This window comes from Mus caroli, unplaced genomic scaffold (genome assembly GCF_978045245.1).
Source record: "Mus caroli unplaced genomic scaffold, Mus_caroli_1 scaffold_9, whole genome shotgun sequence".
Lineage (NCBI taxonomy): Eukaryota > Metazoa > Chordata > Mammalia > Rodentia > Muridae > Mus > Mus caroli.
In genome coordinates, this window is record NW_028227264.1 from 38,008,876 (window position 1) to 38,023,666 (window position 14,791).

At 37.9% G+C, this 14,791-nt stretch overlaps 1 protein-coding gene and 2 pseudogenes across 5 annotated transcripts in view; 2 read left to right on the plus strand and 1 right to left on the minus strand.

Moving 5' to 3' along the window:
- The window catches only part of Rev3l (REV3 like, DNA directed polymerase zeta catalytic subunit), a 149,767-nt gene that overhangs the window by 10,054 nt on the left and 124,922 nt on the right, over positions 1 to 14,791 (plus strand). The window contains exon 2 of one of the 5 annotated variants that reach the window (XM_085842785.1): positions 308 to 435. The exons of the other annotated variants lie outside the window; for them this stretch is intronic. The gene's annotated coding sequence lies outside the window, so the exon portion shown is untranslated. The remainder of the gene's footprint in view (positions 1 to 307; positions 436 to 14,791) is intronic. 5 annotated transcript variants of the gene reach the window in all.
- Positions 6,230 to 6,347, plus strand: LOC115032261 (U6atac minor spliceosomal RNA; annotated as a pseudogene).
- Positions 9,342 to 9,961, minus strand: LOC110302799 (large ribosomal subunit protein eL15 pseudogene; annotated as a pseudogene).

Consider the following 14,791-nt stretch of genomic DNA (forward strand, 5'->3'; position numbering starts at 1 on the left):
AAATGTTACTTCAGAAATGCCATGTCTGATATTTGACAGTTTGTAAAAGTTTTCTATTTTTTCTTATACGTCTTACCATTGCCAAGAAAGTATAACAAGAATTAAAAGAAATATTTTAGTTTGCATATACATATATTTACACTTAAAAAATAACTTATATATTAAATTAGGTTTGTTTAAGATGTGAAATAGATGGCTTTGTAAGTAAGAATACATGTTGCTATGTGAAAGAATGTAAAGTTAAAACATGTTGGCATACTCCTAGTTTCTCAGAACAAGAAAATGACTAATCTAAATTTCATTTCAGAATAAAAACCAAGACAAGCCACATAAAAGCATCCTAAAAATTAAACTGTCATCATATTATTTGTTTTAAAACTATGGAATAATATATCTGAGGAAGATTACTCTCAAAATTGTTTTTCTCAATTTCAAGTAAGTAATTTATTTTGGTTAATATATTGGGGGTAAGGGGGGTGGGTGATCCTTGGCATTGAAGTTGGTACTTATCCTTAAAATAACAACTCAGATAACACATTCTTTAAGCCTCTGGCTCCTTCTACCACTCCCAAAATTTATCTCCTTGGTTTTCTTAAGCCTGCCCCTTTCCCACACAGCTATTAAAGGACTTATTGCCTTGAATTTTGTTTGTAGAAATAGCCACATAGCACTATCCTCAGGTAACCCCTCACCCCCAGATAACTCCTGTCCTACTGCCTTCCGTGCTGAGATTCCCTGGGCAAGTTACGTTACTTTTATGTACCTTAATCTCCTTTTCTGCAAAACAAATTTTAATGATTTCTACCTCACAGGATTAACAGGGGGGGAAAAAAACCAAAAACCCAGCAAATGTCTGCCATATATAGTAGCATAATGTTACCCTTTTAAATACTTGTCTCTAGAATCTTCTTGTTTCCTCATATGTGCTCTTTAAAATGTTCAAATTGAAGTGAACTGGAAAATGTACTTGTGTAGCGTTTCTGTATTCCTCACATTAGTGTAAGATCCCTTGCACACTGTGGGTATGGTCTTTGTAGTTGATCAGTGACTCATGTCTATAGATGAGATAATTACCTATTTAAAACACCTCTTAAAAGTTGGCCAATTTTTATAATCACCTATCCAGGCATAACTTAAAAAAACCAAAAACTTGTTTTATGTAGGGCAGGGAAATAAATGTCCATGTCTGGTCTTTCCTTGAAAGGGGGCAGTGGTAAACCATTAGGGAGTAACTATAGTTTCTCAGTGCTACAGGTTAGGCTAACTGTATTTCTTTGAAGGAACCTTATTTTCCAAAGCCATTAGTAATGCTTTAAAAAATACATAAATTATGGTAGAACATATTAAAATCATGTGCCAATGTCAAAATAAAGGTGACTTATCAAAGGGATTTATTGCTTTGATTGTTTTTGCCTTTTATGAATTTATAGTACACATACAAAAAAATGAAGCCTCTGGTTTTAAAACCTATTTAAGATTGAGGAATATAGGCCAAGTGATTCATTATTCGCTAATGTTTCAATTGTCTTCAGCGTATATTTGTGAATATATTTCTAAGTGTCCCCCCCACCCCCCCGCAAAATCAGAAAAATCATATTTTGGTTGATTATACTTAAGGTTTTAAAAATAGAAAACATATGTTAGTTAATTGTTTTACTATTATTTTTAGTATCAAATTTTGGGCTTCTTATTGATCTTTACTGTATGCCATTTTCCAAGTAATTTAGTCTTTATATTTGTAAAAACAAGTACTGCTTTCCCACTTTACACTGGAGGAAATGAGAGTTGAGGAGGCTAATTGACTTCCATCTGAGAGTGGAGCATGTTGGCCTCATAGCAAGTGAGGGCACGTGAGAATGGTGCTAACCTATTACCCACTAGACAAAGCAAGTACGGAAGCAAGGTAAAGAGTTTTCCGAATACAGTAATAGCTACTGTTGGTATCTGACAGTGACTGTGCACATGTCCCTCCACAGTAACAGTGCACTTGGTCTTCCTATTGACCCCTTTTCTTCTAAACAACATTCAACATTCCATGATCATTTAGACTGAAGTACTCTATGTAAATGTTTCTATAAGGAAATTGGACTTTACAGTTAATCAAATAGAAAATACTTTTATAAGTTTAGTATAATTAAGCAAGTAGTATGTGAATCTATAGTCAGACCTTCATATCTGTAGGTTTTATATCTGGATTCATCCAGCCTGAGAAAGTACTTGTGGGGAAAAACAATTGCACCCATGCTGTATGTGTGCAGACTTTTTTTTTTTCATTGTTATTTCTTAAATAATTGAAGGTAGCAGATGTTTACTTAGAATTTATATTGTATTTGGTACTATTAAGTAATCCAGAGGTTATTTACAATGCAGGGGATGCTGTAGATAGGCCATTTACAAGTGCCACTCCACTTTACATAAGTACTTGAATATCTGAGGTAGAAGAGTAGGGACTCTGGAACCAGTCCTCCATAGACAGTGGGAACTGTGGAGCTAAAAAACCAGAAAAAGTAAAGTGGAATTTTATTTGATCAGAAGTCTTATTTTCATACCTACTTTTACTAACTTTTGCTGTACAACAGTCCCCCTGAAACTTGTCAAGAAATAGCTGCATTAATCTATGATTCTGGGCATCTATTAGTTAAAACATTTCTGTTACTGCTTCTCTATGGGCTTGCTTATATGTCTGCCATCAGTGGATAGGCCAAGTGGTTAGTCAAAAAATATTTATTTGCTGTGGAACTTAGTACTGGATGTTGGCTGGGTGCCATAGAACCATGTGTTTCTAGGAAGATAGCCATGACACTTCACCTGAAGTTAGCACCAGAATTTACAGGAGCAACAAGTAAAGGCAAGCCCCATATTGTTTTCTGTTTGTTTGTTTGTTTGTTTGATAGTCCAAAACAAATCACAGGGTTTGTCTTTAGGGGTTTCCTAAGGATGTATGGCTAATTAGGTGTCATTATTATAATTGCTTATACTGTTGCTGGCTGACTCATTTTCCCAAAGTATGCTAACAGTATGATATTACCACCTTTTAAAACTAAGTAGTACTTTTACAGTTTTTTAATAATAATATTAGGGTTTAAACCCTGTGTGATAGACATGTTTTGTCACTGAGCTATACTCTCAGCTGGAGGTGTTTATGTAAGTAATATATTTTATGGTTCATGTCATTCTTTGTGTTTTTGTTCTATTCTCTGTGTCTCATTCACAAATACTTATTACATCATGTACTAACTGTACAGAAAGTATTATTAGATAGGCAATAGGGAGCGTAAAAAAGACTACTCCAGTCATTTAAGTTTCTTAAAGTTACCTGTCTGCTTTCAGAGACCCGAGAAAGCAGACACTTAACTAATTCTAAAAAATGACCCTAGACCATATATTATCTTATGTGCCACGTTTAAAAAAAATGTTTTATCAGGCATTCTTAAATTATAAAAATTATAATATAGAGGTTATTTAATCTGTACTGCTACTAGAAATGAGACCATATACTGAAGATTATGTTCTCAAGTGTTTTATCATCAATCTGATGGGTGGAAATATGGATCTTAATACAATGTACATCTCTCCTCCTCCTCTTCCTCCTCCTCTTCTTCTTCCTCCTCCTCTTTTTTCTTCTTCAGTATGTGTTTGACTTAGTGTTTTACTGCTGTTTACAGACACCATGACCAAGGCTCTTATAAGGACAGCATTTAATTGGGGCTGGCTTACAGGTTCAGAGGTTCAGTCCATTATCAAGGTAGGAGCATGGCAGCATCCAGACAGGCATGGCCCGGGGGGGGGGGGCGGGGGGGGGGGCTGAGAGTTCTACACCTTCATCTGAAGGCTGCTAGCAAACTGGCTTCTAGGCAGCTAGAATGAAGATCTTAAGCCCATGCCTACAGTGACATACCTTCTCCAATAAGGCCTCATCTCCTAATAGTGCCACTCACTGGGCCAAGTATATTCAAACCATAGTAGTGTTTATGCCCATGCATGTTTCACAGTATGCATGATATAGGTTGGAGGACAGACAACTTTGTGGAGTCAGGTCTTCTCTTTCATTTTTTATGTGGGTTCCCAGGATCCAACTTGAGCACCAGGCTTGTATAGCAAGTACCTTTACCTGCTGATCTATCTGTCTCTGGATTCCTGTATTATTTATTATAGTAATATTGTCTTCCCATTTGTTTGAGAGTCACACAAGCATGTTTAGACAAAGTGTTTCATGTAGCACAGGCTGTCCTGGCATTCACTATTTAGTGACTCTGAACTTGACTGTCCTGCCCCTGCCTCCTAAGTGCTGGAATTATGGCCATTCACCACTAGACCTGGTTTTGTGGTACTGGGGGTCAGACCTGGAGCTGGTAAAGCGCTTTGCCAACTGAGCTACATCCCTGGTCCATATAGTTTTTGTTGTTGTTGTTTTTTAAATATACTATTTCTCTTTTGCTCATTTTCTTGTTTTCCAACAAGAAATCTTGGTTCTGAGATGTTCTTTACATATTAGGAAAATTGGCTTGTATCTATTAGTTGTTCTTACAGCAAATGCTCTTTATTTAAATAGTAATTTTAAAAATTTTATAAATTTGTGTGTATGTATGTGTGTTAAATGAGCCTTTGCAAACACATTTTGATGATGCTATACCTGAATACTTGGAACAGAAATGGAAAAAAAAAAAAAAAAGATCAGCATGGGCATTTCTTATTTGGAGAGTTCATCTTTAAAAGTATATGATTTAAAAATTTCAAAAATAACCTGTCTTTTTTTTTTCCTCTTCTAGATTTGTTTTTATTTTGAGACTTTTCTTTTGATGAAGGACTATATTTAGATGATCAGATTATATAGCATAGATAGAAAATACTTAATGTCAATTTGAATAATTGTTCAGTATTATTTTGAGTCTTGCCTATTTCACATTGTATATACAGTTGTGATTTTTAACACAAAAATACACAAAATCAGTACAAAATATTTCTTCAGTCACTTGGCCCTTCCCCAACACTAGACAACACTAGAGTGACTTGATTGTTAGTCTCCCACTGATCACATAATAAAAAAGATAAATAAAAATGTGGCCATTTTGGGAAAAATAATAATGGTCCCACTATCAAATAATAATGTAGAAATTCTGTAAGATTTCAGGGAGCCATGGAATGCAGACATGTCTGTCTCCTATGTAGCATCTGGAATGAAGCATTCAACTCTCCTGGACTCAATATAAGAGGGAATTCAAAGCTGTAAAAGTAGAGAGATTATCATGTTTTCTGTAAATTAATGTAGTTTTAAATATACTTAAGGCGGGGTAGTGGTGGTGCACGCCTTTAATCCCAGCACTTGGGAGGCAGAGGCAGGCGGATTTCTGAGTTCGAGGCCAGCCTGGTCTACAGAGTGAGTTTCAGGACAGCCAAGGCTATACAGAGAAACCCTGTCTCAAAAAACAAACAAGCAAGCAAACAAACAAACAACAAAAACATTCAGAGTAGCAGTGTAGCTCACAGTGTGTTCTTTTGCTACAATGATTTTCCTTTCCAAAAAAGCTGATATTAAACCGATGCCATATCTTAGAATGTACAGCTACATAGGGAAAATATGACATTTTAAAATTTTGTTTTTAAATGTTGTATATTCTATTTATTTTTGTCTCGTCTGTTGTGAACAGTTTGTTTTCCATTTCTGCTTTGTTTTACTTTGTACTACTAATTTTTCTGTGTATGCTATTTGGCGTGCGCGCGCACACACACACACACACACACACACACACACACACACACAGCTTCTTGACTGATAGGACTTTTATAGCAGTTCTTTAAACTGTTTATAATGAAGAAACTTTCCTAGTACTCGAAACTACAATAAGATGAATTACTAGAAAAAAAATGAAGCTGCATTATAAAAATCATTATATAACAGTGATAGAGTTGCTGTTAGATTGTCGTAAAGTTGTAATGCTAATTTTAGGGTTGTATGTCTGCTTTCTTGTGGCTCTGTGGCAAGTTCACTTGGGCAGCGTTATAGACGTCTCGGCAGTAATTTGAGGGGATTCTTAGTTGATTCCCTCTTGAATCATATTTCTTGTCCTGTGTCATTATTTCTGTTTCTTTTTAAACATGATTGCTTCTATGATACCTAATGTAAATTATGGCTTGTTCTGTATTTTAATTCTGTCATGTCACTTTGTGTTTAAAAAACCTGTCTGAACCCATTGCTTTGTTGTTTTATCCTTATCATTTTATACATTTCGTGTTATATGATGGGAGAGAAGCTTAGCACTCCCCTTGACAGGGATAAAAGAGGCTCTTGGGCCTAACAACACACATATAGTTAAGGCATTGCACCTATGTCATAATTTTATACATTTAACATAACCTTATTTTCCTCTTTTAGTTTTGGCTTTACAGTGTAAAATGTCTCATGTATTTTTTATTTTAGCATAAGTACAATCTAGGAGATGATGGCACCCACCTCTAATCTCAGCACTTGGGAGGCAGAGGCAGGCAGATCTCTGAAAAACAAAAACAACAACAACAACAAAAAGAAAGTATAAGTACAGAGGAAAAAGCATATATACTGAAATACAGTTGAAATTATAAAATTTAAGAACAAAATAAAATATTTTCTCTTATGTAATACAGATTGGTATCCCTCCTTCAGAATACATGTGTTTCAGATTTTGTGTCATTTGCTTGTACATAATGAAATATCTTAAGGACAGGTCCTATGAAATTCATTCATGTTTCCTACATACCTAAATCACAGCCTGACAGTGCGACTCCATCACCATAGGATGAATGTAGGGTTGGGTGCCAATGCTCAAGACTCCCTGGGCTTGTAGAGCCTTGCAGGTTTCAGATTTCACAGTGGAGAGACTGAATGTGTACAAACAATGGCAGGTCTTGGTACTCCCAGCTTTGTAAGACTTCTGTAAGTATTCGGTGTTCTAAACTATACATGATCTCTTAAAAATTAGATTTTTTTTTTTTTTTCGAGACAGGGTTTCTCTGTATAGCTCTGGCTGTCCTGGAACTCACTCTGTAGACCAGGCTGGCCTCGAACTCAGAAATCCGCCTGCCTCTGCCTCCCGAGTGCTGGGATTAAAGGCGTGCGCCACCACCACCTGGCCAAAAAAATTAGCTTTTTTAGTGGACACAAATTCCTTAAATCTGCCTTAGATCCAAGAATTTTTGAGTAACACAAATTGACTTTGACAGGGGAGAAGGAGGACACAAAGTTGGGAGTGAAGGGGGTGTGGATCTGGGAATAATCAATCGGTGGAGGATCAAATAAGTGCAGAACTCTCAGGTACGTTTTTAAAAAAAGATTATTTTTATTATTAAATAAGAACAAAGATAGCTTATATATTGAATTAAAGTAGCTTGGGTTCCACTGAACATAGTGCTTTGCCCTAGAGCCCCACAGATTCAGTTGCTGTCTCGGTTTGTTTGTGGTAGCGAGTTGTCCAGGCTACCGGGCTGGCCTTGAGCCTGAGGTAGTGCCCGCCTTTCAGTTAGCTCTTCCTGCCTCGTGATACTTCAGTTATGACTGCTTTAATACTCCCAGCTTGGGCTCCAATTTTATTACCTTACTTTCTCCAAATAACGTTTTTAGATACTGTTTTGGGGTGACTGTGCATGTAGAATGGCTTTTCTGGACCCGAGATTATCTGACAATGACGTGTTGCGTGCACATACTACTGACTGGCATGGTTAAGGATGGCCAGCTAACGTATACCTTAGTGTGCCTGTGTCCTGGAGGGGTTTTCACAATTCTCTTGAATGTTTTTTCTGATATCTTTTTTTAAAAGTTGTGTGTGTGTGTGTGTGTGTGTGTGAGAGAGAGAGAGAGAGAGAGAGAGAGAGAGAGAGAGAGAGAGAGAGAGAGAGGGAGAGAGGAGAGTGAATATGAATGAATGAATAAGTATGCAGGTCAGAGGATGACTTGTGGAGTCCTGGGGATTGAACTGAGGTTGTCAGTATTGGCAGCTATCTCTCAGGCTTTTTAATTCTGACTGGGCTGAAGAAACTCCTTTTGATACAAAGATGCAGGTAGTTTTTAGTTTTGGATTCTTTTATTATATTTTTGTGATTTTTATTCCTTTTTATGATAATTTTAATATAAAAATAAATAGTAAGGAGTTTTAAAAGTACTATGTTACTTGTGGATTGAATAATATTTCTTTCCCTTTTAAAACATATTGTACCCATTTTCACTGTCTCCTTTTTTTTTATTTTTAATTAATTAGTTATTTTTTGAGACAAGATTTCCTTGCGTAGCCCCAGTTGTCCTGGCCTCAGTGTCTTATTTTTAAGCATTCATCTTTTCAGGTTTTAAAATTTTTTATTATATTTATCTATTTAGTGTGCATGAGTGCACATGTGCTGGGACACACATAGAAGTCAGACCTCAGCTTGCTGGAGTTGGTTTTCTTCCATAGCGTGGGCCATCTCTTGAGTTCCATTTTAACTCGAACTGTTAGATGTTAATTTCTGCATAGTTGATAAGCACTTTTATTGTTTACTACATTACTGATTTAGTTTTCAACAATATCAAATCTGTTCTTTTTCACTCCCGGTATAGTTTTTCATTTTTATTTCTTTCTCTTTCATAGCATTTTGTTTTTATATCATAGTTCTACATATGTCTGTTGTCTTTTGTTTCTTCTTGGCCTTTTCAGTTTATTTGCTTTCCTCATGACAGATATTTCACAGAAGTCTTACTTTGTGTGTGTGTGTGTCTATGTGTCTCATGTTTGTGTGGATATGTGCATATATACATGCATATATTTGTGTGTGCATGTGAAGGCCAGAGAAGAACATTGGGTGGCTTCATTGCTTCTCTTTCTGTTTGAGACAGGTCTCTGAGGGTCTACCTGCCCCTGCCTCCTCTCTCTTGCAGCACAGGCTTATACATGCATACAGCCATGGCTGGCTTCTTAAGTGGCTTTGGCGATCTGAGCTAAGTTCTTTGTGCTCATGCAGCAGGCACTTACACACTGAGCCACCTCCAGTCCAGTGGGATTGTGAATATAGGCAGGCTCATTCTTCAGTTCCTTTGTTCATTCTTTCTTCCATCCTCCCTTCCTCCCTTCCTCCCTTCCTTCCTTCCTTTCTTTCTTTCTTTCTTTCTTTCTTTCTTTCTTTCTTTCTTTCTTTCTTTCTTTCTTTCTTTCTTTCTTTTTCCTTCCTTCCTTCCTTCCTTCCTTCCTTCCTTCCTTCCTTTCTTCCTTTCTTCCTTCCTTCCTTCCTTTCCTCCTCCCCTTCCCTTCCCTTCCCTTCCCTCCCTTCTCTCTCTCTCTCTCTCTCTCTCTCTCTCTCTCTCTCTCTCTTTCTGACTGTCCTAAATCGTTTTTTTGGATATGAATTTTACAAATATCACGTGTATTAGCGGTAACGGTGGAGCTGGAGAGTATTGCGCCTTCTCCAGGCTGCACGGCGGGAACCACCAATAGTGTGGTGGAACTTGTGGCCCTTTCCAAGGCCACGGCTCTTTTGGCCAGCAGATGCCAGCCCACGCATCTGTCTGTGCTTGTGGACTGGTTTGGTGATCAACTGGGTGCCAGAATTTCTTCTGATAGCTTTACGGAACGGATCAATGAGGATAACCTCCAAAAATTTATATGTGGAATCTTCGCCAACCCAGTAGGAATTCAGGATTCTCAAAGCCCCACAATGGCGCCCAGCTCTCTCCTCAGCCACAGACTGAAGGCTTCTGGCAAATTTCAGCTGGTTAACACCATGGTGGACCCGTAGGAACTGGGCATTTGCGACCACCACGGCGGACACGAAGCCTGTAAATGACATAGCCTTACTTAGCCTTGTACCCCAGTCTTTGAGCTTTATCAGGCTGGGTGGGGCGGGGAGCCCTATGCAGCACAGAGAGCTGGCAGTATTGCCAGCAGTGGACCCTCAGAAGAAAGCGCATCACGTCGGACTGCTTCTTCCTACATAGCTCCTGGATGTATTTGTATGCACCCATCTTGGCTCACCTCATGGCTGCCGCCAGAGGAAAGGAAAAAGCCTTTCTCCCACAATCCCTTTTGTCTCTTTCTTTTCTTTTAATGGTAAATCACCACAATTCTATGTGTGGGGTCCGGGGCAGTACAGATGTGCCCACAGTGAGCATGTACGGGCATGTATATCTTTATTTGTATAGCTAAAGGCCAGAAGTCAATTTCAAGTGTTCCTTAGGAAAACTGTCCACCTTGGTATTGGGGCTGGAGGCATGGTCTCTCAATGAGACCTGTGGCTTGCTGGTTAGGCTATCATCATAAAAGGTCATCATAATGGCCTGTCATTGAGTCAAAAGGATCCTCTTTTCTCCACCTGCCAAAAAGTGGGCAGGTACCACCATGCTTGGCTTTGTATATAGGTTCTGAAAATTGTACTCAGGTCGTTTGTGTGGCACACAGCTTATGAACTAAGCTATCTCATTAGTCCATCTGAGATTCTTTGGCAATTTTATAAAGATAATTTATTGGACTGGTAAGAAACTTGCCATCCAACCTGAATATCTCCTAAGTTTGATCCCTGAGACCTACATGGTGGAAAGAACTAACTCCCACAGGTTATCTTCTTACCGTCACATGTGTCTTTACTTGTATGTGTGAGCACACGCAGTAACAGTTTTAAAAATCAATCTATGCTGCTGATTATTTGTAAAAGTTCCATTCCATATGGATCCATCTGTGACTTAGTGACCCAATATTTCCAATAGATAGGGTATACCCACTCTACTTTTTCATCCTCGTTTTCCACTTACAAGATGATAAAATTGCCCTGCCTACTTAGTAGTGTTAATGATTATAGACAACCCACTTAGACAAAGGCATTCATCTAGTGTTTCTCTATTGGACTAAGATTTATTCCCCTCTGTTGCTCTGTACACTGCTTTGGTATATAGGAGCTAATATACCTAAGACACTGTGTGTTGTGTGTGTTAAATGAGAGCTTCTAAATTGTAAATGCCCTTAAAAGTAATGGAAGCTAATTTACTTATTCCTTATTTTGATTTTTAGTTTTTGTGTGACAGTCTCCTTACTCTAGGTCAGGCTTGTTTGAAATCATAGTATAGCTTTGGCTGACCTTGAACTCGCAACAATTCTCATGCCTCAGTTTCCCATTGCTTCAGTTACAGGCATGGACCACTACTTGGTTTATTTATTTTTATGAAAGCTATAAAAAAGCAGTGTGTTCTACCAATCATAAGATGACCTTAGAAAGTTATCTTAGAAAGTTTTTAGTAAAGATTTTCCTCGCTGGAACAGAGTGCTGTGTCTCACAGGGGACAGAATGTATTTCACTGTATCTAAAGGCTAGTTTTCACTTTTCATTGCGTGTGCACACGAGTGCATGTGTGAGTTCCGCCGGTGCATTAGGTCCCTTGAAGCTGGAGGTACAGGTCTTTTGAGCTTTTGATGTGCTCAGACTTTGGATCTTCTCTGTGAAAGTGATATGCACTTTTAATTACTGAGCCTTCTTTCTAGCCCCTCATAAATATTTTAATGAAAATTTGGTAGAAGAGTTATTTTATATTCCCTTCATTATAAAAAGCATATTTTCTCCCTGTGTTTTTATACACCAGCCGTTGGAATGTGAATGCCTCATTTAGTTGTCCGTGTTCTGCCTGATTGTCTTGGGAAGGTCTTGCTATGTATTTCAGACTGGCCTTGAACTTTTGATCTTGTCTAGTCTTCAGGGTCCTGAGGTTATAGGTGCTGAGTCTAGGGTTACTATTGCCCTAATGGAACACCATGACAGAAAGCAAGTTGGAGAGGAAAGGGTTTATTTGGCTTATACTTCCACACTGTAGACCATCATTCAAAGAAGACAGGTCAGGAACTCATTGAGGGCAGGAACCTAGAGGCAGGAGCTGATGCAAAGGCTATGGAGATGTGTTGTTTCCTGGCTTGCTCATCATGGCTTGCTGAGCCTGCTTTCTTATAGAACCACAGTGGGCTGGGCCCTCCCCATCAGTCACTAATTAGGAAAATGCCTACAGCCTCATCTTATGGTGGCGTTTTCCTAATTGAGGATCCTTCTTCCCAAATGACTTCAGATTGTGTCATGTTTACATAAAACTAGCCAGCACAAGTATACACCACTGTGCCTGGCTTTTACTTTCTTTTAGAACAGAAATAAGTTTATGATGTGTTAAAAGCAATAGCAGTTTTGATGAATGAAATATATCAATAGATGTTTGGCTTGGTTTTATTCTACATTGATTTCTATTTGTTTCTTGTAAAGATAGGACCAATATTAGCCTTTCTTCTCTTAAGATCCCCGTGGCTTTAGGTTAACTTGGTAGCTTTATTCAGCTGGGATCGTGATAAGGTAAAATGTCAGTTATATATCCAAGCGCCATTGATTTTGGTAAAAATGATTCATATTTAGTAAATTATATAAAAATGGGGAAGGTTGTAGATGAACTATAATTCTGGGGAATGGAGTTCTAGCTTTGGGCCTTCCTGGGTGTGACAGCTCTTATAATTGAAGGAGCCCCTTGCTGAAGCTTTGGCAGCTATTTCTGTTTGCTCTTTGGCGCTCCAAACCTGAATTGCTAATGCATCAATCCTTGGGCTCTCATCTTTTTACACTTGGATTGTCTCCTGAGGAGGCAAAGGAAAATAGTTCCTGAGTAGCTTTGAGGATTACTAAAAAACATAATGCTGGCATGCTGTTTCACATTCTACATCTTATCAAGAAGTATAAGTAATATCTGTTGGGTTCTGTCTGAATGTTCAATTGGAGCTAAAGGGGCTGGTTACATCTGTTTATCATGTTGTTATTTGTTTTAATGTTTGACTGTAGAATGAATATGGATTTGTTATTTATTCTCCATAAGAATTAAAATTTATAAATTGTGCACATGCATCCAAAAATTTCTCCAAAATGGATGTACCTACCGACAATGTATATGATTCATGCTCCAGCATTTATGATTGTCAGACGTTAGGTTTTAAGTTAGTTTTTCTTTAAATGTTTTAATTACTAATGAGTGTATGTGAATGTGTGAGCATATGTCATGTGTATACAGATGTCTGCAGTGGCATTGGTCATGAGATTTCTGTATGCCCACGGAATAAAGAGGAATTGACTGAGGCTAAATAGTAATCCGCAGTGCTCTGAAATCTCTTGAGCATGATTTAGGTACTCAAAAAGTTTAAGATTTCATATTTCCTGTTAAGGAATGAGTGTTCAACTTGTATATAATGTTATAGCAAAAAAAAAAATTGTAATGCTCTAAATGTCCAGATGTATTAAATGATTTTATAATACCATTTGTACAGTCATCAAAAGATTTAAGAACCAAAGGAAGGGGGCTGGAGAGATGGCTCAGCGGTTAAGAGCACCAAGTACTCTTCCAGAGGTCTTGAGTTCAATTCCCAGCAACCACATAATGGCTCACAACCATCTAAAATGGGATCTGATATCCTCTCTGGTGTATCTGAAGAGAGTGACATTGTACTCACATACATAAAATAAATAAATTAATTTAAAAAAATCAAAGGAGGAAATTTTTTCCATGACTATGTGAAGAAGCAGCTTTAATAATTTGTGTAGTATGATCCTTTTGTTTAAAAATGTATATATTGAAAACATACAAACATAATAAAAGCACTAAAAGGTGGGTGATATGTCTACTTTTGTGCTGTTGATTATTTGTAAAATAAAAGTAACATCTTATGATTAAAGAAAATATTAATTGGGCTGGAGAGGGCTCAGTTGAGTAAATGGTGATTTCTATCAAGCCTGACAACCTGAGTTTGATCCATAGAATCTGCCTGGTGGAAATAGGGAGCCTGTTCTCACAAGTAGTCTTCTGACCTCTAGGTATGAGGCAGTAAAACACACACACACACACACACACACACACACACACACACACACACACACAGAGTACATGTGACAAACAATGTATAATCTGACAGTCCTCTCCAGCCTGAGACCATCACCAACTTCCTGTATTCTAAAGGTATCTCCCAAACTGTAGTTCCTGAACAAAATTGTCTTGACATTACAATGTTCTCATTAATACAAACTAATTCTGAGGCTGGAGAGGCGGCTCAGTGGTTAAGAACACTTGTTGCTCTTGAGAGGACCTGGGTTCAAGTCCCAGCACCCACATGATAGCTCATAACCATATAGTTCTAGGAAATCTGATGTCCTTTTCTGGCTTCCGTGGGCACCAAGCACACATGTGCACAGACGTACATGCAGGTAAAACATTCATACACCTGTGAAATTTTATATATATAATGATATATATATGTGTGTATATATAATATATGTATATATATATTATATATATAATATATATATAATATTTTGCTTGTATCTACCAGTTATAGGAAATAAAAATCTCTAGGAATGTCCTAGGAGTGAGTACAAACCAGTACCACTGGTATTCTTACATATTTTAAGGTTCTCAAACTATTTTGTATTCATAAGAGTATGGATAATGCCGGGCGTGGTGGCGCACGCCTTTAATCCCAGCACTTGGGAGACAGAGGCAAGCGAATTTCTGAGTTCGAGGCTAGTCTGGTCTACAGAGTGAGTTCCAGGACAGCCAGGGCTACACAGAGAAACCCTGTCTCTCGAAAAAACAAACAAACAAACAAACAAAAAGACTGTGGGTAACAGGTTTTCATGCTGTGGCACTGAGCTGTTGATTCAGCTACCACTGGTTCTTGCTGACTTTTTTTAGTCTAAATTGCTTGTTCTTCCTTCAGGTGAATATCTCAAGGCTTTGTATATATATGCCCAGGGTTTAAGGAACACAGACCTTGGCTGTTTTAAGTGTGCAGAG